At 55.4% G+C, this 25,956-nt stretch overlaps 1 protein-coding gene and 1 long non-coding RNA gene across 4 annotated transcripts in view; one reads left to right on the forward strand and one right to left on the reverse strand.

The window, feature by feature from the left end:
- KCNAB2 (potassium voltage-gated channel subfamily A regulatory beta subunit 2) overlaps positions 1-23,637 on the reverse strand; it is a 96,317-nt gene extending 72,680 nt beyond the window's left edge. For 2 of the 3 annotated variants that reach the window (XM_018060455.1, XM_018060452.1), the window contains exon 1: positions 23,533-23,637. The gene's annotated coding sequence lies outside the window, so the exon portion shown is untranslated. Of the gene's footprint in view, positions 1-7,430; positions 7,493-23,532 lie in introns of those variants that run through there. The other variant, XM_018060454.1, reaches the window with a different exon arrangement.
- NPHP4 overlaps positions 24,315-25,956 on the forward strand; it is a 146,504-nt gene continuing 144,862 nt past the window's right edge. Inside the window, exons 1-2 of the long non-coding RNA XR_001919296.1 lie at positions 24,315-24,811; positions 24,997-25,053. This is a non-coding gene — a long non-coding RNA (nephrocystin 4). The remainder of the gene's footprint in view (positions 24,812-24,996; positions 25,054-25,956) is intronic.

The raw sequence follows: 25,956 nt of genomic DNA on the forward strand, positions 1-25,956 counted from the left end.
TGGTGCTTCAGTTGAGTGAGGTCACCGCAGAAAGCGCTCAGCCAGGCCCCCATGGGAGCTCTTGGTCCCTGTTCATCTCGTGCGGTTAGGTGAGCTTGGGTGGCTTGGTGGTTTTCAAGCCAACTCTGGGATTCTGTTGAGTTTTTAGCATATGAGATCGCAACCTCCTCTCCAGGGATTGGACGCTAATCCAGTTTAATAACTGATACCCAGAAGCAGAGTCATCTCAAAGGCGGTGTAATGTGTAGCGTTTTGCCCAGCTCTGTTCAAAACCTCTCTTGGGGAGGGGGGCAAATGCAGGAAGTGTATTTGTCGACGTTGGTGCCTGGAGGGGCCCCAGGTCATGGTTTGGGGGATTCACCACTGGTGCACACTAACTCTCCATCCTGTAGTCCCCACCCAGGGCATGTCAGGAGTGAGGGGTCTCTTGGAGGTGTCACAGAAATGCAAACCTTCACAGTTGAAAAGCTCCTTGTGGTTTTTCTTCTCTTCCTGGGAGATACCCTCCTGGTGACGTGTTGTGCAAACTCCAAGTGCTCCACACAGGCCATGAGAAAACACCTACTCAGAATGATGACTGGGCACTACAGTCTGTCTAAAGGGTCCTTTCCTTCCCAAGTAGTGGACGTGTTGCAAGGCTCAAGGTTTGAAAGGACTCTGTGTGACTCTTGGAGTGGGGGGTAGGGGGTGGGCCCCAAGGACATCATAGGAAAGAGGACCCCCAAGAGGGCCTGCTCTGCCTTGCCCTGTGGGGGCCCACCTGCTCCCCCACCCCAGATGTCCGGGGAACACAGCAGGGAGGGTGGCTAGCAGGTTGGGCCCAGGGCTTTCCTGCGGCTGTTAATCTTCAGGGTCTGAGGTTAATCATGTGACTCAAACGTGTCTGCCTCAAAGATGTTCCTTGCATGAGAGAAAGTAAATTACTGCAGAATCTTTTTTGACTTAAACAACATTTTCAAAGCCCTAACCAACAGCAGCAAACTGAAACACCACCAAACAAACCCCCATTGTTGGGAGATGTCTTTTGATGGATTGGATACCTCTCTGGATGCTGGAGCATCTGATGAAAGACATCTGTGGTGGGGACCAAAGCCTGTGCAGCGAGGGGCCAGGGTGATATTTTGGGCTTTGTGAGTCTCTGCCCTGTGAAAGCAGCCAGAGACAATTTGTGAAGGGGAGGGTGTGGCTATATGTCAATAAAACTTTATTTATAGGGATTTCCCTGGCAAGCCATTGGTTAAGACTCTGAGCTTCCACCGCAGGGGATATGGATTCAACCCCTGGTTGGGGAAATAAGATCCTGTTTGCTGAGAGGCATGGCCAAGAAAGGAAAAAGCAAACTAACAAAAAACTACTAAACCTTTACTTACAAAAACAGGGACTTTTCCTGGTGGTCCAGTAGTTAAGACCTCACCTTCCAATGGAGGGGATGTGGGTTTGATCCCTGGTTTGGGAGCTAAGATTCCACATGCCTCTGGGCCAAAACTCTCCCCCAAAACATAAAACAGAAGCAATATTGTATCAAATTCAGTAGACCTTAAAAATGGCCCACATCAAAAAAAAAAATTAAAAACAAAACAAAACAAAAAACAGGTGGTGGGCTGGATCTGGCCCTCCAGTCATAGTTCGCAGAACTTTTATCTCTAAGGACTGAGGCTGAAGCTGAAGCTCCAATACTGTGGCCACTTGATCCCAACAGCTGACTCATTAGAAAAGACCCTGCTGCTGGGAAAGATTGAGGACAGGAGGAGAAGGGGATGACAGACAATGAGATAGTTGGATGGCATCACCAACTCAATGGACATGAGTTTGAGTAAACTCCAGGAGTTGGTGATGGACAGGGAGGCCTGGTGTGCTGCAGTCCATGGGGTCACAAAGAATCGGACATGACTGAGTGACTGAACAAATATCAAAAGAGGTGACATCCACCAAAAAAAGATGGAAGTGTGGATCCTTACAAGATCCATGGCACTGCAGCTCTGCTCTGCCCTTTTGTGGGGACATTCTGGTCAGGAAGGGGGCCCCCTCACTTATAGATGACTTTCATGCTGCCTGCTGGCCAAGCCTGTGCCCCCACTGCCTAGTGGGGTGCTGGGGAGGAGGGGAGAAGGCACAGAGGCAGTGTGCCCCCTGAGTCCTCATTAACCTCTTTTACTTTGCTAGTAATTTTGATTTATCATTGGACTGCAGGCCTGATTAATCTGTTCCTAGTAATACACATAAAGCCGCCCTCCCAACCACTCGCCGGGGACAGCTGGCCACTGTTGCAGGCTGCTGCCTCTGATGCTGACTATTTTTGGTTCCTCTTCTTGCCTCATTTATTTTTGATTTGGGTTGCTCACACAGACTGTATGTTCTCATTCCCACTCCTGCACTGAGATGAAATAAGTGTAGAATTTTAAAATCCTGCTCGTGATGCCTCAACATGGCACCTGGAAGGTGCCGTCGGAGGTGGGGCTGCCTGCCCTCGAGCTCTGGCCTGCAGCCTTGTGTCTCTGTCCTCGACACAGTAACCCGTCTAGTCCTGGGGAAGGGCTGGGCCTTCAGCATCCTGCATTGACACTGGGCTTCGGATAGCTTGGGGTCCAGGACACCTGAGTGTCCTCTGAGGGGTGTCGATGGAGAAGGTACCAGACGTGCACCTAAGCAGCATCCTTGACTTCATCCCTGGGTGAGGATCAGTCCAAGCTGCTGGGGACCGAGTGCAGAGAATCGAGGAGCCAGGATAAAGGCTTCCATGTGCACTCACTCACTTAGCCTTCACCCCACACCCTGTGAGGCTTATTACCCATCACTGGTGATGGCTGGGAAACTGAGGCTCAGGGCGGTTAAGTCAGTCTGGCCATGGACCCCCAACAGCCCCAGGAGTCCCTCCTCTGAACCATAGCCCTGAGCTGCCCCCCAGCAGAGAGGAACAGCCAAACACCTCCTCCCTACAAGGGTGAGACAGCGTGCTTTCCAGGGTGAGAGTGGACAGGGTGGAGGGACAAAGGGCAGAGTCAGGCGGGAGGTCTCATTAGGAGACCAGTGATGATCCAGGTGGGAGTTGGTGAGGCCCAGGCTGCGGTGGCCAGGTGACTGGTAGAGTCGGGAGGTGGAGACCAAAGGGACAGCTCTTGGGTGGATGTGGGGCCTTAGAGGAAGGTGGGGGTGCAGGGTGACCCTCAGGTTTCTGCAGAAGAACTGCCAGCTACTGAGATGGGGGAATGTGGTGGGGTGCAGCAGCTTGGGGGTGTTCTGGAGACTGGTGGTGGCTGCGTCCAGTCCGAGGAGTGCATGGAACACCCATATGGGGGCGGGGTCCTCCTCCCCTCTCTTCTGCCACTGAGCCTTGGCAGGTGCCACCCCTCTGCCCAGGACACTCTTACTGTGTGTCCCCACTCAGATGTCACCTCTCCAGGGGCCCGTCCATCATGTCAGCATGTGCATTTCCTGAGGAGCTTGTACCCTAACCTGTGGAGACACCACCTGGCTGTCCCCCAGCCAGACGGTGAGCCCAGAGGGCAGCCACTGGGTCAGTCTCATTCCTTGGGGAATCCTTTGTCCTGGGACATGGTGGTGCTGAACATGTGCAGGCAGGTCATGCCCACTCAGCATGGTCATGTGATCCTTCTTCCTATAACCTCAGCACCTCCTCCAAGGGGTTTCATGGTGGGAGAGTGCAGCCCACACAGGCCCAGGTTGGGATTGCAGGCCATCACTGGACTTTACAGTCTCTATCAGGTCTGGAGTTCCTGTCTAGAGTGATCCTTGGTTCATGACGCATGTACAGAGGCAGGCATGCATGCACGGACATAGAGCACATGTATATGCATGTGTGAACATGTATATACACTCACACACCATCTCTGCCATCTCCACCTTCATCATCTCCATCAATTCCATGACCTTCACCATCTTCACTTCCATCAGTTCCACCACCTCCATCTCCACCACCTTCATGCCCATCACCTCTCACCACCTCCACGACCTTCACCTTCATCACCTCCACCACCTTCATGTCCATCACCTCTCACCACCTCCACGACCTTCACCTTCATCACCTCCACCACCTTCATGTCCATCACCTCTCACCACCTCCATGACCTTCACCTTCATCACCTCCACCACCTTCATGTCCATCACCTCCACCACTTTCATCTTCATCACTTTCACCTCCACCATCTCTAGCATCTCTACAACTTCCGCCTCTATTACACCCTCCACCTTCACCCCAGGCTGCCTCCGCTTCCTCCAAGCACTGCTACTTTGGAATCCCCCTTGCTGAACAACGCTCTGAGCTTAAGTTCTCACCTCCATGCCCATGAGCCCACAGCTGCACCTCATCCCACCCCTCTGACCTGAGGCCCAGGTTCAGGACCTTGGCTGCCTGTGGGCTCCATCCACATGGCTGCCTCTGGAACATTCCCTCTCTTGCCCATCTTCACTGCCGGCCTCGGGTTGTCCACCTGTCACCAGAGTCCCATTCCCTGATGCTCCTGTACCTATGGCAGCTCCAACCCTTGTTCCTGCCACTCCCCCTGGGGGAGCAACATCACCTGCTGGCAATGTCACCAGCCTTGGGGTCCAATGCCACGGCTGCTTCTCCAGCCTGCACGGGTCACCCCACACTATTACACGACAGTGGTTAACCAACAGTGGGGAGGAATTGACGCTTTTCATTTCTAACACCTCTGTCATTCACAGCTTCTAAATGACCCTCTTTGATGCTCCAAGAAGCAAAGAGCTGAGGCAGATCTACTCGGCTCCAAAGTCAACAGTCTTAAGGCCACCTCCTGCCATTTTTTTCCAGACTCTCAGATGACTCCTGGAGAATAATGCTCCCTACAGTTTTCTGGTCTAAATCTTTGACATTTGAATACCAGCCCAGCCCCTGGGCACCCTCATCCCCAATAAAATCTCCCTCTCTTGCCTAAATCCAACTGGGGAATACAATGTACTACCTGCCACCCCCCCTCACCTCAGGCTTTCCCACCCCTTTTATTCACTTGAGCAGGGATGAGGAAGGACTCGTTAACTTGCCCTTGGAACATGAATAACCTTGGACCAGGTATTCCACCTGTGACCAGGGGGATGGGGATGATTGGAGGGGGAGGGGCAGGCAGCAGTCCCCTAGTTCCCAGAAAACAATCCCTATGAGATCCTCAAGACGGGTTTTTCAAAGTCTGTGTGTTCTGGTCACACTTCATATAGTTCTTGAATCTAAAATTTATCTACTTATTTTTCTAGTGATCTCTAAATTATGACAAGTAATGTTGGCTTTCCCTTGATTGTAGGAACAGCGAGTTTCATTTCAAAATAAGCTTATTTAAGAAGAAAGTTTAACCAGCTAAAGGAGAAATGCAAACTCAGAAACAGATCTGGCTGTGTGCACATATGACTCATAGCAGCAGGTGAAAGGCTGGTGGCTGGAGTGTGGAAATACTTGCCAAAGACAGAGACAGACAGACAGAGATAGAGAGACAGGGGGACCAGAGTGCAGGAGAGACAGTGCTTTCCGAACCTGTGGCCTCAGAATCTCATCTCCGGAAATCCCAGGAGGAGGTGCACAGACTGCACAGGGCAAAGTGAATTCTGGGTCAGCATGCAGTTCTTTCTTTTTTTTTTTAGAACTAATTTAAAATCCCCCTTTGTGAAAGTGTATCAGAGTTCCTCCCATTATAGGAAGTTTATTCAGACAGTCCAGGGAGAGACCAGAACCGCAGCAGGATGGCGCACTCCAGGCCAGCCCTGGGGAGGCACTATAATGAAGGCCTAGGTGGGGGATGTGCCTCTGAAGGTGTGTGTGTGTGTGCACAGACACAAGCACACGTGTGCATACACACACAGACACACACCGGGCCCACTCTATCTATCAGCCAGCAGCCCAAGGTCTGCTGTCCGTTCACATACCCCATGAGATGCCAGGGAAGCCCTTTCCTCCCATTGCCTGCATGCTCCTCCCTGGCCAGTCCAGGAAGGTGGCACCGAGCTCCACATGTGGAAGGACCTGCAACCTCATGGTCAATGTCCCAGGCCAGCCCCGGCAGCCTCCTGCTGCTCTGAAAAGCAGATGCTCCACAGGGCCGGTGAAGACAAAGCACTCAGGTCTCCACCAGGTAGGCGGTGATGGCCACAAGGTCCTGGGAGCCACCTGGGTGACCCAGACATCCAGCCAGAGAACACTGCAAACACAGCCTGAGAGAGTGTGCCCCATACCTCTGGAGGGAGGCAGAAGGGCTGGGCCCGTTCCCACCTCCCCTGGGATGAAGTGCACCCAGGGGTGTGTTTGTTCTCCTCTCTCCTGCCTCAGTGGATGCTCCCAGAGCGATGGAGGAGAGGCTGCTCCCTCTGGGAAGCCAGGCCACGATCAAGTCAACAGGCATCTCCCCACCAGGCAGCCCAACATGAAGCAGCCCCTTGGAGGAGGCTTGGGGTCGGGGGGTCCCACACAGTGTGAGATCTGAGTAGGGGTGTGCTGGGGGGGCAGAGCTGTGTCCCCAACATTCCCCCACCCCTGCTCTCTTTTCATGATGAGAGCATCTCTCCCCCATTCTGGTGTCAGAAGATTGTCCTTCAGGGGGCGAGGGTCTTAAACATAAAGAACAGTGGGACAAGAGCTGTCCCCTGTGCTGGCCACCACGAGGGGCACAGGGCCTTCCTGCTGCAGAACAGGGACTCAGCTGACTGCCTGGAGGGCCTTTCCTTGTGAAACCCAAGCCCTGCCCTTCATCCCAAAGAGAAAACGAACTGCAGGTCTAAATGGCCTACCTCCAGGGTTCCCTCCCCACCGGTCCTGGTGAGAGGATCTGGGTGAGGCTGGACTGCCCCTGCCCCTGCCACTCACCAGCTCTCTGGGGGATGGCTGTGCAATCTCAGAGCACTCCAGGCAGCACCCAAGGGCAGAACTGAGCCCAGGGCACCCTGTGGCCAGCACGGTGCACATCTCCAGTTGGTTGGCTGAGGCTCAGTGCTGCGAGTACCTGGCTGGGGAGTCAGAGACAGAAGCTCTGCATCCACCTCTGAGAGGGATAATCAATGAGCCCAAGGGCTGCGGCGGTGGGGGGGGGCAGGAGGTCCAGGCACACGCATCCCCTCCCCCCAAGTGGTCAGACTGACAGTGAACCTGGTTTTCCCCACTCTTCAAGGGGCATCCTGAATAGAAGGGACAGAGAAACGTCTCATCTCCTATCACAGTGGACTGGGGTCTTTCCAGCTGAGTCAAAGTGGGAGGAAAACACAGAGTTGGGGATAGAGAGGAAGGAGCCCCCCCTCCCCCACCTCCCGCCGCCAGTGATCAGGGCTGCGATTCCTGCAGTGATTCAAAGCCTGACTCAGCAGAGAGACCGGAGAGAGCAGAGGCGGTCCCAGCTCTCGGCAGGCGGATGGATGAAGCAGCTCCAAGCTGCTTCCCTGGTCTGGGGAGAGGGGTGGGTTTTTTAACTGCTTACCCCCAGGATGGCAGCAGAATGGAGAGGCTGGCATGCTGGTGTCCCCCAGACAGGCAGTCTCAAAGCTGGTCTCTCCAGTCTAAGTGGATGCATTGGCGCCCTCTTGTGCCACCAAGCAGTCCCTGGACACACAGTCCCCAGTCCCCTCCCCCAGGCATGCTGGAGTCTCTTTCTCTCTAGGGCTCTGGATAACTTGGGGTCCGGGAGGCCTTGGGGAGTGGTGGGTGTTCTCACCTCACCCGTGGTGGTAACACTGAGGGGCTGGTGGTGGGCTGTGGGGATGGGGGCCGCCTACTTCTGGCCAGTGCTGCTCAGGGACCTCTGGCCACTGTGTCCAGCTAGCCCCTCCCCTGTACTTGGCACAGTGCCTGGCATAGCATGAGGCTGACTATCCGTGGCTGATCCCCAGAACTTCGCATGATCACACACACGGCGGTGCTGGACCCCTGGAATTCAGGTGGATTTTAACGGTGACCCTTAGGAGACACTGGGGGACAGACCTTGGTGCCTTTTGTAGACGGAATAGAGAGGCTGAGAAAAAGGCTGCTCGCCAGTGTCTAATGGATCTGGGACCCCTAAATGCTGTAGCATAAACTTGCCCCTTCCTGGGGAGGCACAGGTTCACATCCTGAGAAGGGGGCCTCTCTGGGCGCCTCCCATCTGCCCTTGATGGAACACGCTGTCCTGTCTCACCTGCTCACCCTGTCACCCACAGGTGAGTGCTGTGAGGCCTCCCCAGGCTGCTTGCCCACTGTTCTGAGGCCAAGAGGGGACTCCGCCCTCTAAGTACACTGGCAGCGGTGGGCAGGGTGACTCCATACTGGATCCCATTCCTCACTGTGGGCCCCAGCTCTGGGTGCAACTGCTGGCTCTTCAGCAGGGTGATCCAACTCAACCCAGCTCAACCCCAGGTCCACCTGCCACCCTTCCACTCTTGCCCTGTAGACAGTAACACCTGATGTGCCATCCCTCTCAACGACGAAGAATCAGAAGACCAGAAAGAAAGCCACAGAGGGGGCTCTGGGGGCGGTGGTGGGAATCAGTGGCAGAAACCTTTTGTAGTGGCTCAAACCGTGTCCCTGCCCATCAAAGGAATGAAGTGAAGTGAAAGTTGCTCAGTTGTGTCCGAGTCTTTGCGACCCCATGGACTATACAGTCCATGGAATTCTCCAGGCCAGAATACTGGAGTGGTTAGCCTTTCCCTTCTCCAGGGGATCTTCCCAACCCAGGGATCGAACCCAGGCCTCCTGCATTGCAGGTGGATTCTGTATCAGCTGAGTCACCAGGGAAGCCCAAGAATACTGGAGTGGGTAGACTATCCCTTCTCCAGCAGATCTTCCCGAGCTGCCCATCAAAAGACATGTCACAGTCCTGATCCCTGGTACGGGTGAATATGCCCTTCTGCAGCAAAAAGGTCACTGCACATATAATTAAGGCACGTTATCTTGGATTGGGGCTTCCCAAGTGGCTCAGTGGTAAAGAATCTGCCAGGAGACTTGGATTTCAATCTCTGAGTCAGGAAGATCCCTGGAGGAAGAAATGGCAACCCACTCCAGTAGTCTTGCCTGGGAAATCCCATGGACAGAAGAGTCTGGTGGGCTACAGTCCTTGGGGTCACAAAGAGTCGAACATGACTGAGCTACTGAGCATGTGCAGGCACATCCTGCATTGACCTATGTGTTATCACTCAGTTGCATCTCACTCTTTGTGACCCCATGGACTGTAGTCTGTCAGGCTCTCCTGCCCATGGGATTTCCCAGGCAAGATTACTGGATTAGGTTGCCATGCCTTCCTCCAGGGGACCTTCCTGACCGAGGGATCGAACCCACGTCTCCTGCATCTCCTGCATTGCAGACAGATTCTTACCATTAGCACCACTTGGGGTGGACCCTAAATCCACTGACAGGTTTCCTTACAAGAGGAGAAGACACAGATGCAGAAAAGGAGGCATGGGACGGAGGCAGACTTTGGGGTGACGCATCTACCAAAGCAAGGAGGGCCAAGGATGGCCGGTGACACCAGATGTCGAGAAAGGCCTGGAGCAGACTCAGAGCCTCCACAGGGAACTAGCCCCACAGACACCTTGATTTTAGATTTCCAGCCTTCAGAGCGGCCAGCGAATAAACGTGGCCATTTTGAACTCCTCCACTTGTGGTCATTTTCTCCAGCAGCCCTGGGAAGCAGACTCACCAGCCACCCGTGGCAACTCCCAACCTTAGCAGGTTGTAGGCAGAGGGTGCTCTCTCTAGGGATTGTGACCCTCTTCTGGGGGCCTGTGTCCCCAGCCCTGGTTCAGTTCCACACCCTGAGGGGAGGGGGTGTCTGCAGGCAAATTTCTGCAGCTCTCCCTGCGTTAGTGAATAGGCTCCTGGGGCTCTCCCTGCTCTCAGGGGACTGTAAGAATAAATAACAAATGATTTCAAAGAGGATTACGCTGCTGGGACCACATGACAGAGGCATGAAAGATTAATGTCTTGCCCATGCAGCACTACACTAGCAATTTGAAAGCCAGCTTTACTCCACCTCATCCATTAAAGGCTCTGTTGAATTAAAAGGGATGCAAAAGGAAGCCATCAGGCACTGTGCCTTTGCAATCTTGTAATGAACAGGGAAAAAAAATGCATTTTTAAATAAAAATACTCATTGCAGGTGAAGCTGTGAGGAAGGTACTCCAATGAGGCATTGCTGCTTTGGGGGCGTGCAGCACAATTTTCTCGGAAAGTAATCAGGTAATAGAGGCCCAGAGCTTGGGATCCAGAAATCCTACTTATATAAACATAACCTAAACATTCAAGGTCCGTCTAGTCAAAGCTATGGTTTTTCCATAGTCATGTATGGATGTAAGAGTTGGACCATAAAGGCTGAGCCTCAAAAAATTGATGCCTTCGAATAGTGGTGCTGGAGAAGACTCTTGACAGTCTCTTGGACAGCAAGGACATCAAACCAGTCAATCCTAAAGAAACTCAACCCTGAATATTCATTGGAAGGACTGATGCTGAAGCTGAAGCTTCAATACTTTGACCACCTGATGAGAGGAGACAACTCACTGGAAAAGACCCTGATGCTGGGAAAGATCAAGGGCAGGAGGAAAAGCGGGCAATAGAGGATGAGATGCTTTGATGGCATCACTGACCCAATGGATGTTGATTTGAGCAAACTCCAGGAGATAGTGAAGGACAGAGAAGCCTGGAGTGCTGCAGTCCATGGGATTGCAGAGTTGGACATGACTGAGCAAATGAACAACAACAACCATTCAAGAGGAAATAAACTTAGATGCACACCAGTGTTCATAATGGCACTATTGGGAAGGGTGAAAAATCGCTAACCCACTAAGGAGATCATGTTTAAGTGAATTATGGAAAAATGATGGGATGTGAGTCAGTTTCTTGCAGTGATGACTCCCTGTTGGGAAGGTGCTCAGGCAGTGATGTGAGTCAGGGAAGCAGAGAGCCCCACGATTCTGCAGGCGGGAGGGGAAAGCATCCAGGACATGGGAGGGGGTCCCACCTCCCAGCTGATCACTGCTGACTCAGTGACCCCCTTCTGGTGGGGTGTTTGTGTGTATGGGGCAGGGGAAGACAGACTCTAGGGGTAGCACGGGGAGTCCCACATGGGGCTCTGCCAGCACCGAGCTGGCAGCTGGGCTAGGCCTTCTTGTGCTTTCCCCTTACCAGGCATCCTAGCCACTCTGGCCCAGGGGCGAGGCCAGGAGGGAGGTGATCTGAGGCCCAGAGTCCTCTGGTGGCTGTGAGACCTGAGATAAAGCATGAAACTCGCTCTCACTCATGAAGCACCAACTTCTGGAGTGGCTGGAAGATTAAGAGTAAATGCTTGTGGGTTTAAGCAAGAGCCTGACAGAGCAAATCCCGGACCAAGGGCAGCTGCTGATACAAATAATGACAGGAAAGTCATCGCCCTAGCTCTCCTCTTCCCCATCATCATGGTCATCATCACTGCTGTCATCACCAACATGATCGGCATCCTCGTCACCACCACCGTCTTCAACTACCATCACCACTGATCCCATCGTGACCATCCCCACCAGCACCGTCATCAGGGTTGTCATCACTGCTGTCATCAGCAACACGATCGGCATCCTCATCACCACCATCTCCATCATCATCCCCACCAGCAGCATCATCCCTTTTTCCAGCATCATATGAAGTGCCTGCCTCCTTTCTGCAGCAGGGCAAAGGCTTTCGGTCATCTAGCCTCCCTCCTGGAGACCACCAGCTTCCCTGGAAACCTGTCTGTGGGACATAGCCTTCTCTGTCTGCCACCTGGGACCACTCAATCTGGATGCCCTGGGATGGTTTCTGCAGTTTGAAGGAATTATCTCCACATGATTAAGTGGCTCTGCTATAAACACATGAATGTGGCTGCTGGGCACTGAGCATGTGGTCTGTTTGCGGAGGCTGCCGGGCTGCAGGACACGGCTCATCTGTCCAGACGCCAGGTGGCTGGGAGCCTGTGGCCATTAGCCTGTGATGCCCATCCCTGGACCACAGCTGCCTCAGCACACAGGCTCTGACACCTGGCTTTGTCTCACCCTCAGCTGCAGGGGTGTATCCCTGCTGACTGCCACTTCTGGCTGGCTGCCAGGTCCCAGAGGCCACGGCTGCTTTGCCTTCCCTGGGGCACTGCCTGTTGTTCAAGGTGCGGCAGGCTTGTGCCCCGGGATATGATACTTTGCAGACGATCCATCAATGGAGCGGTCTGCCTGAGGGAGATGGAATAAGGGAACCCACAGTGGGAACGGCCTGTGCCTGCTTCCAGGTAGCCCAGGCCTGGTCCTATGGCTTCAGCTCAAGGACTCAAAGCTCACCAGGCGGCCAGTGCATTGCAAGTCAGCTCCTCCAAGCAGGGACTCCGGAGGCTCCTTGGGCGGATGAGTGGACAGAAGGGGAGGTGGGAGGGCAGTCTTGCCCATGGGCAGTGCCAGAACCGGCACTAGGACTTCATTCCTGGAGTGAAGTCTCACAAGAAATGGAGGGGTGGAGGGTGCTCACGACTGTGGCATCACCTCTCCGCAGCTCTGAGCCCTGGCGACATCAACACAGTGAGGCAATGGGTTGTGAGGGTGGGCCTTGGACACTTGCGATGCAGTGGCTCGAAGGACCAAGGTCTCGTGGAAGTCGAGGAAATCAGCCTGGGTCAGGCGAGATTTCCCTGGGCTTACAGGGAGGGTGACGGCCCTGGAGGTCCTACCCCACCAGCAATATTCACCCACGTGCTGCATGCTAAGTCACTCAGTTGTGTCTGACTCTGCGACCCCATGGACTGTAGCCCACCAGGCTCATCTGTCCATGGGATTCTCCAGGCAAGAACAGTGGAGTGGGTGGTTATTTCCTCCTTCAGGGGATCTTCCTGACCCAGGGATCGAACCTGAGTCTCTTATGTCTTCTCATTGGCAGGTGGGCTCTTCACCACGAGTGCCACCTGGGAAGCCCATATTCACCCACATGAACAAAGCAGTGAGTGTCTCCCTGGAGGACCAGGCACGGGCTGTCTGGTTAACGAAAGAAGGAAAGGGACTGGGTTGGGGGATGCAGGTGCTCCCCAGAAGTGCTCTGATGAATGGAGGCGGTTCCGGGGATGCTCTGGCGCTTGGTTTCTGCCCAGGGGTTTCACTTCTCTGATATTCCTGAGTGAGGTGGCAGCCACCAGCCTACCCTGTTCTGCCTTCTGGGAGGGTCCATCATTTCTGATCATTGCCAAGCACCTGCTTCTGCCATGTGCCTGCCCCAGGGCTGAGCTGGGGGTACAGAGGTGACTGGACAGACATGACCTATCTTTAGGGGGCACATGCTCTAGGAGGGACTGGACATTGGTAGCTCAGAGAGACTTATGGGATGCTGGCGGGGGGCTCAGGGAGTGGACACCAGTTGGCGGTCAGAGAGTTGCTTGGGGGCCCCATGCCACCAACAAGTCTCATTCCTCCATGAACCCCAGTTCCTCTCTCCCTAAAACGAGTGACTGGACCACATGGTGTTAAAGAGTAAAGAGCCCAAAGGGACTTTCTTGAGGACTGCTGGCTACTTGAGCTCAGCCCACCCACTCAATAATAAATTAAATAGACCCTATAACAGTTTATATGCCTGCTGGCTCAGGGCTGCTTTAGAGACCAGGGGCTCTGCATGAACCTGGGAGCAAGTGCCATCTCATCCCCTCAAGGGACTGGGGAAGTGTCCCCTGCCCTGTTGCCCTCAGCCCCTGACCCAGGGCCCTTTGCTTGCAGAGGCCTGGGTGACTGGGGCTGCACCTGCCACCCCCTCTCCTGCTGCTCACAAAGGCTGCTGCCCAGGGCCCATACGCCTGTACCATGGGTCCCTGCCTGGCCCTTGGCATCCATACAGCCCAGCAGGTGGCTGGAAGCCTCCAGCAGTTCCCCATTGTTACCATGGTTACCAGGCTACAGGAAGGTGGGGAGAAACCCTCTCCTCCATATCCCTCCCAGCAGTACCCCAGTGGGCTTTGCCAGAACCTTCCAGCCCTGGGTGAGGAAGGGAATGAGGGCCCAGCCTGATACACAGGCTTTGTGTGTGTGTGTGTTTGTGGGAGCGCTGTGGCGATCATGTTAGCTGAGCAGCTCAGGGCTCCCAAGGGAACTATGGACAGGGGACAGGGTGGGGGCCTCCAGGGACCTGTCGGCTCCCTTTCCCCCATTCTGGATTCATGACCCAGCTCAGACCCACAGAGGAGCCTCATATGTTCTTTTGCTCTTTCCAAGGTCACGGGATGTCTGAAAAGCCATTGCAAATCCCAACAAAACAGCACCCCCTTTCCGCAGGGACACAGGTGCTCTGAGTCTTAGGCGCAGAGATGCCTCCTTGTTTACACCCTCCCGTGTCCTGCTGCTGCTGCTGCTGAGTTGTTTCAGTTGTGTCCGACTCTGTGCGACCCCATAGACGGCAGCCCACCAGGCTCTGCCATCCCTGGGATTCTTTAGGCAAGAACACTGGAGTGGGTTGCCATTTCCTTCTCCAATGCATGAAAGCGAAAAGTGAAAGTGAAGTCAGTCAGTCGTGTCTGAATCTTCACGATCCCATGGACTGCAGCCCACCAGGCTCCCCCGTCTATGGCATTTTCCAGGCAAGAGTACTGGAGTGGGGTACCATTGCCTTCTCCGCCTGTGTCCTGGCCAGGGCCATTTTTCATCTAAAGATGAGTAGCCTCTTAGACTTCCCTGGTGGTCCTATGGTTAAGACTCCACCATGCAATGCAGGGGACATGGGTTCCATCCCTGGTCAGGGAACTAAGATCCCACATGTCATGGAGCAACTAAGCCCAAGCACCACAACTACTAAGGCTATGCACTGCACAGCCCGAGCCACAGCTAGAGAGTCTGGGCAATGCAACAAAGGATGCTGTCAGGATTCTGCATATGCCACAATAAAGCTTAAAGGTCCCACATGCTGCAACTAAGACCCAACACAGCTAAATAAATATCAGAAAGCAGGGACATCACTTTGCTGACAAAGGTCTATATAGTCAAAGTTACAGTTTTTCCAGTAGTTATGTACAGATGTGAGAGCTGGACGACAAAGAAGGCTGAGTGCTGAAGAACTGATGCTTGGTGCTGGAGAAGACTCTTGAGAGTCCCTTGGACAGCAAGGAGATCAAACCAGTCAATCTGAAAGAAAATCAACCCTGAATATTCATTGGAAGGACCGATGCTGAAACTGAAACTCCAACACTTTGGCCACCTGATGCAGAGCTGGCTAATTGGGAAAAACCCTGATGCTGGGAAAGATTGAGGGGAGGAGAAGGGGACGACAGAGGATGAGATGTTTGGATGGTATCACTGACTCAATGGACACGAGTTTGAGCAAACTCTGGGAGATAGTGAAGGACTGGGAAGCCTGGTGTGCTGCAGTCCATGGGGTCACAAAGAGTGAAACATGACTGAGAGACTGAACAACATCAGCAAAAAATAAAGATGAGCAGCGCCTAGGACTTCCCTGGTCCAGTGGTTAAGACTCTGCGCTTCCAGTGCAGAGGGTGTGGGCTTGATCCCTGGTTGGGGACCTAGGATCCCACATGCTGCTTGGTGTGGCCCCTACCAAAACAGGTGAGCAGCCGCCAAGATCTTTCCTCAACTAACCCCGCGTCCCTCTCATGCGGACTCCTCCCAGCCCCCCACACCACCGCTGCAACCGCCAGCCATCTCTGCACCTTTGTGTGTGGCTCTCCCTGCCCAGAAAGCCACCTTGTCCTTTCTCTGTCTTCAGTGAGAACCACAGCAGCTCCAGGCTCGCCTCCTCGCTTCCCGACCACGTGGATGCACCTTGTCCTCTCGTGTTGTGCCCACTGGGCCTGCAGTCACTTCTGCTGTGGCCTGAGTGGCACCTCCATGGGTTGGAGCCCACACCTCCTCCCCCACTGACTGTGGTTCCTGAGGGCAGTGGCCCTGTCTGTGCCCTTGTTTCTTGGGTCAGTGAAGGAAGGGGTGGAGCACAAGTGAGGATCAGGAGCAGGGTTGCTCCTACGAGCAACGAGAGTCCCTCGTGTTGTGACGTCAGGCCCAGGGTGGTGGATGGGTCTCATCTGAACAGGCCCTTTGTTTAGGGCGTGGTCCACATGTACCCTACACGAACTGCTCCAGGGGCCACCAGTGGTCTTTCCTAACCCAACCTTCAGCCTTCGGGCTGAGGAGGAAGCATGACAGCCTCCCGGGAGCCCTTGTGTCCCTGGCCAGGGCACAGGAGGGTCAGAGCTCTGTGTCCCTGCGGAAGGGGGTGGCATTTTGTTGGGATTTGCAATGATCCCTTTTCTGGGGATTCTGGGCATTCTGTGACCTTGGCAGTAGCAGGGGGTAGAGATGGCTCCAGGCCTCCTGGACTGGGTGACAAAAAACACCTTCTCCTCAGTGAGAGGCAAAGGCAACACTCCCTGGGGGGTGAGGGAGCTGCTGAGCAGAGGTGTGGCGGGGGGCAGGACTCATGAGAAGGGGAGGGGATGCCACAGGTTCAGTCCCGAGGGACAGGCCTGCTCCTGAGTAGAGCGCCTGCTTCTGTCACTCAGGACAAGTGAGAGAGTCAGCCTCCTGGCCAAGTGTTGTTCCAGGGGGACTGGGGCATGGCTGACATCAGCAACTCCCCACCCACAGCAGGAATAAAGCTGGATTTGGGATTCGAAGCTGACAAAAGCATAGCAGGTGGCCCAGTCGAGTGAGGGCTTCCCAAGTTCCAGAGCACTGAAGAAGCCCCAGGAAGCCCTGCTCATCAGAACTTCCAATGGTCAAGGTATGTGTCCTTGGGCGCCACTTTACAAAGTAGAAATGGGAAAGTCTGCTGCAAACTTTGAGTGTTTCTCAAAGTGCTGCCTCTCAACCCCAGGCCAGTGGCCACTGAACCCCACCAGGACTCGAGGGGGCTGTTTTCATTCTCCCCCTGTGATCCCAATGTGTGTCTCAGGGCTCAGGACCTCCTGGTCCCTCTGGGGCCACCAGAGGGGCTCCCTTCTCTGCAGTCATGTCACACGCATCAGTGAGACTGCAAGGATGAGCCCCAGCCCTGCAGTTCACAGGCATCCCCAGAAAGGTCCCTCCTAGGGCAGGACACAGAATCACCCACCATAGAACCATCTTTTATGAATGAACAGACTGAGGATGTGGCTGACGGACCCAGTTCACCAGAAAAGTGACTTTTCTTCCCACTGACCTGCTTGCCTCTCTCACCGTCCTTCCTTCTATCATGGTCAGATTTCTCAGGAGCCTGGGCTTCCCCGGTGGCGTTAGTGGTAAAGAGCCTGCCTGCCAATACAGGAGATGTAAGAGACGCGGGTTCCACCCATGGGTTGGGAAGACCCCCTGGAGGAGGGCATGGCAACCCACTCCAGTGTTCTTGCCTGGAGAATCCCATGGACAGAGGAGCCTGGCGGGCTATAGTCCATGGGGTCGCAAAGAGTTGGACTTGACTGAAGTGACTTAGCATGCAGTTAGGCAGCAGAGTGCAAAGGTCAGGAGGGTGGGAATTGGCCCCCAACAGCCGATTCAGATCCTGACTCCTCCCTGTTCACGCTCTGTGACTTGAGGACAATCACCTCAGTTTTTAGGGCCTATTTCTGCACCAGTAAAAGGGGGACAATGTCAGCTCCTTAAACTGGAGTCGACATAGAACAGGGCAAAGAGGGTGGCACATGTACCTGTTGTGGGGGTGGGGAGTGCCATCACCTCCACTTCTGGCAGAGGCTGGCCCCAGCAGCATGGGGCCCCCCTGACGCAATGGACACCTCCTCCCGCCCTGTCTCCATTTCCTCCTGGGCTCCAGGGTAACCCAGGGTCTCCTCCTGTCCTGATCTTCATCTTTTCTCTCGAATCCTGCACTCAGGACCACTCTCTGGGCTCTTTATTCTGCCCCCCTTCACTCTTGTCCCCACCTGCAGGGTGACCTGGTCCATTGCCTGGGCTGTGACAGGTGGGTGCTAGCGATCCTGTTGGGCTTGAACCCCATTTGAACCCAGGGCTCCCATTTCAATGCCCACAGCCAAACTGAAGGCCGAAGCACATAGCTTGGACCCAGCGAGGCAGGGTCAGCAGGGTGCAGGCCGACGACACCCAGGGATGAAAGCCTGGGGTCCCAGGCTCCTCTCACCTTCCACATCCCACTGCCGCCCAGCTCCACAGAGGCCGTGCTCTGCTGCCCTTCTATCTTTTCATTCTTTTCATCGGCTCCAGACATATCTATGGGGTCCCGCTCTGTGTGAGATGCTGGGTCTACAGATGCACCCAATACAGACAACAGTCTCCCCTTAAGAAGACACGCGGCCTCCCCCGCCACCACATCGGGTCCTCCCCACACGTCATAGACACATCTGCCTCCTTCATCCTGGCCTGGACATGTCACTGCCAGCTCCAAAGCCCCCATTCATCTGATGGCTGCTCTCTCAGACCCCAGTTCCTGCCCCCACCCCCCTGCCAACAGCTCCTACAGGCACCTGCGCTTCCCCTGGACCTCGGCCACCGTCCAACGCGCTCCGCCCCCACTGTCCTCCCTTCAGGCACTTGCCCAGACAGGGTCCCCTCCCAGACAGTCCTTTCCCAGTTTTGCTGTCCCAACCCTGCCTCCTTTCAAGGTGTGGGTCAAGGGTCAACCCCATCTGCCCCCATCTCTCCTCTCTCAGCAGAGGCATCTCTCATGGCTCCTGGTCTGCGGTTACTGCCTCCCCTTCCTGGCTCCTGGCCCCTAGAGGTGGAGGTGAGGTGGGTCTTGCTCACTCTTGGCCCTTCAAATGTCTGCCACAAAGGCCTTTCCCCATTGGCGGTATTACAGGTTTTAAACAATGTGTAATTCTAATTTACTTTTTAATTTGTGGATTCATCAGAATTTCCTTGTTTGAGTTATTTCTGAGTTGCCTTCATCCAGAAGGGGCAGGAAGGGCACTGTTTTGAGTGAGCCCCTACCATCACAGGGAGCTAGGGAATGCAATGTTTCCAGCCAGAATTCTAGCTCCTTCTGTCCTGGGCTGCATTTGACAGCTTGTGGACATCAGGGATGTTCGCTCTGAGAGATCGAAAAGCTGCTGAGAGATGGAAGATGAAAACATGCTGTGGTGCGGAGGGTGGGTGAGCTGGGGGCCGGGCCTGCAGTCCCCTGGTCCCTACAGGCCACTGCACAGGTGGGCAGGCGGGTGTCCTCCAGGAGGCCTGGGGTAGGGAGGACAGGGTGGGGCGTGTCCCTCCACTCACAGGGAGGCTATGATCTGCACAGATAGGTAAAGCCCTCCTCCCTCCACGAGAGCCACCAGCTGGGCTCTCCCAGGTTCCTCTCCAGGAGCATACAGCCCCTCTGAGGAGCCCCATGTGGGCTCCTGAAATGACTCCGAGGGCGACCTGAGTCACTCAGATTGAGCCTTCCCGGGAGCCACCTGGGCTCCAGGTAGGGTGAAGGCTTGTGCTCAGCCTGTGATGATGCAGAGGCTGGGAAGCTGAGGAGGTTCTTGCCCTATGCCAGGGACTGTTCTTACGCCTCTACTTGTGTCGTTTCACCAAGCCCGAAAAAGGGAGATGCAAGCACAGGGCAGAGCAGCTGGGAGAGAGAGCCGAACACTCAGACAGCTAGTTCTTCCCTGGGAGCCACAGGCCAGGACTGCTGTGCTTGTGAACCAGATCCTGTATCTACAGGACCCCAGAAGTTGCTCGCTTACTTGAGAAACTAGCCCGAAAATGAAGTTTGCTGGTTTGCTTTGAACCGGTGTGGGGATCTGAGAAGGACAAACATGCACTTGGCTTTCATCCGTTGAGTTGGATGATGGATCTCAGCGACTCAGCAGTTGGGCTCAAGATCCATGATCAAGTTAGGTGCAGGAAAACCCCCTAATATGGCTCAAGATCTTGGTGGGGAAAAGGCCCCCAAGTGGGTCTGCAGCACGGGAGACATTCCCAGCCCATTTCTGCTTTCCCCCTTTTCCCAATGTGTCACCAAGACAGTCAGTTCTGCAAGCGCCTGTGTGTTGGAGTGAGAGGGAAGATGGGCTGCCTGCAAGGGAGCCAGAGATGCGGGTGAACAGGTGTTGTGGCAAGGGACACATACAACCCCAGATGCCCCCGGTCTCCAGAGCTAACCACCTGGTCACTTGGTGGAGCAGGGGGGTACCTCCTGAGACTCCATTTTCCAGCTGATGAGTTAGAAAGCCTGTGGGCGCAGTGCACACTCTTGAGTGGGGGTGGCCGGGCCTGCAGTGCATCCCTTGTACAGAGAGAGGAAGGCTGGCTCCGTCTTAGGCTCGCGGGATGTGGCCAAAGGTATGAAGACCCAGGAGCTGCTCACCTCCACCTGGGGAGGAGACTCACATTCCTGCCAAGGCCAGGCTGGATGGAAAGGCTTAAGTTCACCCCAGCAGTGATGGGATGACCAGTCTAGTGATGTCCCCAACTGGCCCCTTTTGAGCCCTCTGGGGGAGGCCCTGTCCCTTTTTCTCCTCTGCACTAGCTGAACCAAGGACCACATCCCCTTAGAGTCACCCCAAAGAAAGGGGGGACATGCAGAGGCTAGGAGGCTAAGTGTGCTAGGCTTCCTGGTCATGAGAAAGGCAGCCTCCACATACTGGAGTGGGGGTTGAACCTGACCCTCCTGCACATTGGAGGAGACGCATCTATGGGGGGTAAGGATTTCTGGCACTTGTGGATGGGCTAGAGCCTGGTGGGACAGGCAGGGGGCTGGTGTAGTGGGAAGAGAAACCAGGTTCCTCATGATCAGGAGGCTGGGTCTGTCTCGCCACCTCTCTGTGCCTAGTTCCCATCCATACCAATTGGCCTCCCTCACAGGGAGTGGGTTTACGGTTATTTACAAGGACCTGCAGTGAAGCAAGATCAAAGCACAGCGTCCCTTCTTAGCTTTTATCTCACCCAGTGGCCCAGCCCCTTGCCATCTCTTTGATGACATCTTAGGGACGACAGAGCCCTGGCTCTGGGGCACTGCCAGGCAAGGCAGGATGCTGTGGCTGAGGGTTCTCTGCAGTTGGTGGCATCTCTGACTCCCAACAGCCCCACTGACTCAGAAGCACCCATGGTACTATTTCCCCACATGTGTCAGCATGACCTCACAACTGCTTCTCGAAGGGCCACTGGTTGGCACATCCGTGGGGTGTTGGTTTGCTCCAGTGGGCAGAAAGAAATTCCTGGCTCAGACTGGCAGGAGGCACAGGGTCTGACACCGCTGAGTGACCTTGGAGAAGTCTCTGCCTTTGGGCTTCTGCTGACGCTTCCCAAGTGGAAGATGCCCAATCCCCTTGCAGCTCTAGCATGCTCACCTCTATGTGGTGGGACCCCTAGCTGCTGGGAGGGGATGGAGGGGGGCGTCCCTGGCCCTGAAGACAGTCAGAGACAGTCTTCCTCAAATGCTGCCAGAAGTGCCACTGTTCTGCCTGTAATTGAGGGACTTTAGGAAACGGCTCTGGGATCTTTGGTGACGTGAAGGTCATGGAGAAGTGGAGGTCAAGGACTAGACACATGCTCCTTCGAGCCGGAGTCCTGGGAAACCACACACATTCCCCGGGGTTCCAGAAGCGGAGGAGGCCTTCCTTTGCCACGCGTGGAGCTGCCCAGTTGCTATGGCCCCAGCACTAACAAACAGGAAAGTCGAGAGGAGGCCCCCTCCCTTACTGGAAAGTGCAAACCAAAACTTGTACCAGTCACTTCCTCCTGAATCATCTGGGGTTTAGAAGATCATTGAAGAAGGAAAGCAAGCCAGCCCCAAGGTGTGAAGCTTCTTAATCTGCCCCACCCCGGAGCTTGCTCACCCCTGTGTCCCTCAGTGCCATGCCCATGACCCCCAGTAGACAAGAAACGTGGTGTCTTTGTTATACCTGTGTGCAGTTGCTTTCATGCTCATTCATCCCTGTCCAGACCCAAAAGAGTTCTGAGCATGAGACCTGGTTTCACACTGCTCAAGACCCTTCCTCCCCGTGCACTGGCTCAGCCCCCACATGGTCTGGGAGCTGGTGCAGCAGAAAGAGGCACAAGGAACTGGACCTCAGGTTTGCAGGGGAGCCTCCAGCAGCCTGCTTTTGAGGTAGGAACGCACTGCAGCTGGAACACCCTCAATGTCATTGAGGCCGGGCATGGGCTTGGAGAGTGTGCCCCATGGACAGGACCTGGGTAGCCAATGCACTCTGGGCACCCTGTCATGACAGCTCAGGGGCAGGAGCCCAGGAACCACACGCGAGCCTGGGCTCTGCAGGGAAATCCACACACCAAGCAACAATCAAGAAGGCAGACGCAACTCTCCACAGTCCCTGAACCCTGCAAAGTGGGGCCTGAATGCAGTTCTGTTTTGCAGAGCAGGGGCTTGCTCTTGGCATTGAAAGGCGGATGGCATTTTTGAGGGGGAGGAGAAGTTGCAGAGAAAGAAATCCTGAAATGACAGACAGTGGGACAGCTGTGGCCTGAACTTGGTGTTCCTGTGCCTCGGATATGGATGTATTAATTTCCATAAATGCTAATAGCCCATTTCCCCAAGAGCTATTACTTATGTCATCTCCCCTTGGATGCATTTCAACACAGGGCAGACAAGTGAAAAAGGAAAGGACTGCCCCCACTGGTGGGTTTCCCATTCCCCAACCCTGACCCCACTAGGTAGCTCAGGACTGTTCCTCTAATTCAGGGTCAAGACCCCCTGCCTTCAGCCCACAACCAGGTCCCTATCATGCCAGGAGGCAAAGAAAGTTACCACCCCAAAAATGCTGAATCACAAAGTAAGCTGAGCAGGAAAGTGGGGGTGGGGTGGGGAGGGACATGATGGCCAGGGAGGAAGGCAGGGTGCTAAGGGACTTCTCACCTGGAGACCCCCTGAGGCTGCTCTAGACAAAGTGTAGACCCCAAAGAAGCCCCTGGACAAATGCCAGGGGGAGCAGAGCCAGGGTAGGCTGCCTGGGTGGCAGGGTGGAAAGGTGGGCAGGTACAGGACAGCCACTGCAGCAGGACGCGGTGCAGCAGCTGGGGCTCTGTGTCCTGTGTCCTGTGGGAGCAGCAGCAGGTAGGGGAGGTGGGGAGTGAAGAGAAGCTGAAGATGGGGTAGGGGCAGAGGAACCCCGGTGGGGTGAGGTGTGTAGGTAGCCAGATGAACTGGTGCAGGAGGGGAGTGTCAAGGTCCTGGGGAGCAGGGCAAGGTGGAGAGAGGGCGCCCATGGGGAAACGTAGGGATTGAGAGCAGAGTGGGTTGGAAGATGGGGCTAGGGACCTGAAAGGAGAGGCAGGATGAGCCTTTGCGAGAGAGATGGGGAGGACTAGGACCAGGAGAGCTCCGATGGGGGGTGCGCTGAGGCTGGGAGAGGGAATGGAAAGAGGGATGGGGGAGGGGGAGGCGAAGCTGCGGGAAAAGGAGGGGTCGGGGAGGGATGAAGTTGGGGCAGGGGTCTGGATGGAGCTAAAAGGTCGGGCAGGCTGGCAGACAGGGCAGGCAAAGGACGGCGGAATGGGGGAAGGGATATGATGGAGAAGGAGGTGAGCCGGCTGGAGAGGAGGTGAGGATGGAGGCGGGTGCGGGGACGCGCTGGGGACAAGGAGATGGAGAGTCAGCGCGGGCCTCGCGGTGCCTGCCGCCGCTCTCCCGGCGCACTGCAGGGGACCGCGCGGACGGCTGGGGTCTCCCCCTGCACTCACCTGGGGGCTCCAGCTCCGGATCCTCTATCCCGCTCCGGATCTTCCTTCCCGCCCTGCCCCTGCGACTTTAGCGCCCCCGAATCCCGCTTGCTCCACCAGGTTCCGCCCGCAGCATCTTCACCTCGTGGGACGCCCGGGGCCACTCCTCTTCTAGATTCTCATTGGTTGTTCTTCACGCCAGTCACACTCTTATTGGCTGAGGGATCGCCGACCATGCAAATTAGGACGGGCCCGCCGCCGCGCCGATTGGCTGGCGCTGCTGGAGCGGAGACCCTGGACTTGGGCTCTGATTGGTCCCTGCGTCCTGCTGACGTGAATGACGGAGAGCGAGTTCTTCCCCTTCCAAGGCTTCTCTGGCTGGTGGCAGCGGATCGGGCGCCCCTTGGCCGGTCCTCGGCCTGCAGGGTCTGCGGCTCTGGTGGGCACCGGCCAGCGCCGGGCCTCTGGATCCGTCGTAGAGGGACTTCCTCAGAAGCCTGGGGCTCGACGTCCGGGGGCGGGGGCTACTGCAGGCTCGTCTCCTAGGTAACGCTGCCAGCCACGGGCGGAACCACGTTGGCTGGCGCCGCGGGGGAGGTTGGACTCAGTCCGGAGGCTCAGGGGCCACCGAGCGGCCCGAAGCGTTGATCCCGGAGTGTGTGTGGGGTGTTCCGTCTTACTCTTCTGGGGGCTCGGGGCCTGAGGGGCGCGGCAACTCGGCGAGCGCGGGGCTGTGCCCGCTTCGGTCGCATTTTCCTCCCCCTCTCCTTGACTTTTGGTGTGTCCCGGGCCGCCTGGTCCTGTAGGGTATCGGGGGCTTCTTGGGGCTCAACCTCTGCACTTTGCCCCTAGACTCCGCACCCGCTGGCAGCGCTTCAGCTTCCGGCGACCGCGTGGGCTTTGCTGAGACCGCGGCACTGGCCTTTCCCTTTTCCCGTTCGGACCCCTGCTGGGGACCCCTGCTTTGCCTCCCGACCCGACCCAGCGCCGCTGCCCAGAGAAGATCTGGAGACTCCCTGACCCTCGCGGGATTCCCTGCTCCGATGAGCCTGCCTGCCTAAGGCCTACCCTGGAGCTGCTCCCGCCTTCCCCTCCGCTGTTCAGCACGCCGACCTTCTGACCGCCTCCGAGCTCCCCACCTGGGCCCTTGTGCTCTTGAGACCCCCAGAGCTCGGTCTCCTGCTGCCTTCTTCAGACCTTTGCACGTTTCTTTCCATGTCTGTCTCTATAGAAGACAGATGCCTTCGCAGCCCTGGTCCTGCCTTCACTGTCGCACTGTGTCATTTTGACTGAAGCACAGGTGGGAAGTCTCACAAGCTTCTGTAGTTGGAAAAGGTGTACTTTAGATGATTGTGCCGTCGCCGCCAGTTCCAAGCCGGGTCTCCATCACAGCTCCCTGCACCCTCCTCTCCTCTGTGATTTTCATAGGTCACAACCACCTCTTTTGTGTGCTAACTTGTATCCTGTGTTTCTGCTTCCCTTCAGATACATTCCTCGAGGGCAAGGAGGTTGTCTGCAGTGTTCTCCAGGGCCTGGCATAGGGTAGGTACTCAAATAATACTCCTTGAAAGAGGAATTCCAGGCAGGGCTTAATTAGACTTCTGCTTACTCTTGAAAATAAAGGATGGGGGGTTGCTTCCCAAGTAGTGCAGTTGGTAAAGAATCTGCCTGCCAATGCAGGAGATGCGGGTTTGACCCCAGGGTTGGGTAGATTCCCTGAAGTCGGAAATGGCAACCCACTCAGTATCCTTGCCTGGGAAATCTCATGGGCAGAGGAGCCTGGTGGGCTATAGTCCATGGGGTCACAAAGAGTTGGACACTACTGAACACACACACACATATGCACTTCGTGTCTACTCTCAAAAAAGCTCCTGAGCTTTCTGCATTCAGGCAGGCCAGATCTCTTTGCATCTGGGAGGGAAGCTTCCTTGTGCCCGGGAAGTTCCTTGTGGCTCCTGTCCCTCCCTTTCCTTGGTGAACCACTGCTGATGAGACCTCAGCCCAGCTGATCTCTTCAGTGCCTGGGTCCCTCCTCTTTTCCATCCCACCCCCACCCCCTTGCCAGAAAAGGATACTGGGTTAGGCTTGTCTTCTGTGTGCTGCTCAGGCTTGCCTCCTAGTCTTTGTCCCACTGGGTATTTAGAGTCTTGAAGTCAGGGTATTTGACAGTCTGCTTCACTGTACTGGGACAGAACAGGTGCTTGGTGAATATTTGTTGATCAAGTAGGTCTGCAGAAGCAAAGACTTCCAGGGAGCTTCAGAGGCCCCCTCCTTTTGTAGGTGGGAGACGGATGCTGGGAGGGCAAGAGACTTTGCAGAAGTCAGAGAGGAGAGCAAGGATCAGCCCAGGCTCCTCGACCTCTTTGCTCCTACTTTGCCCTTGAGAGCTTCTCCTAGCCTTGGTGGCAGAGGGGCCGGCATAGGTTATAATGTCTTTGATGTTTG

Source organism: Capra hircus, chromosome 16, assembly GCF_001704415.2.
Source record: "Capra hircus breed San Clemente chromosome 16, ASM170441v1, whole genome shotgun sequence".
NCBI lineage: Eukaryota > Metazoa > Chordata > Mammalia > Artiodactyla > Bovidae > Capra > Capra hircus.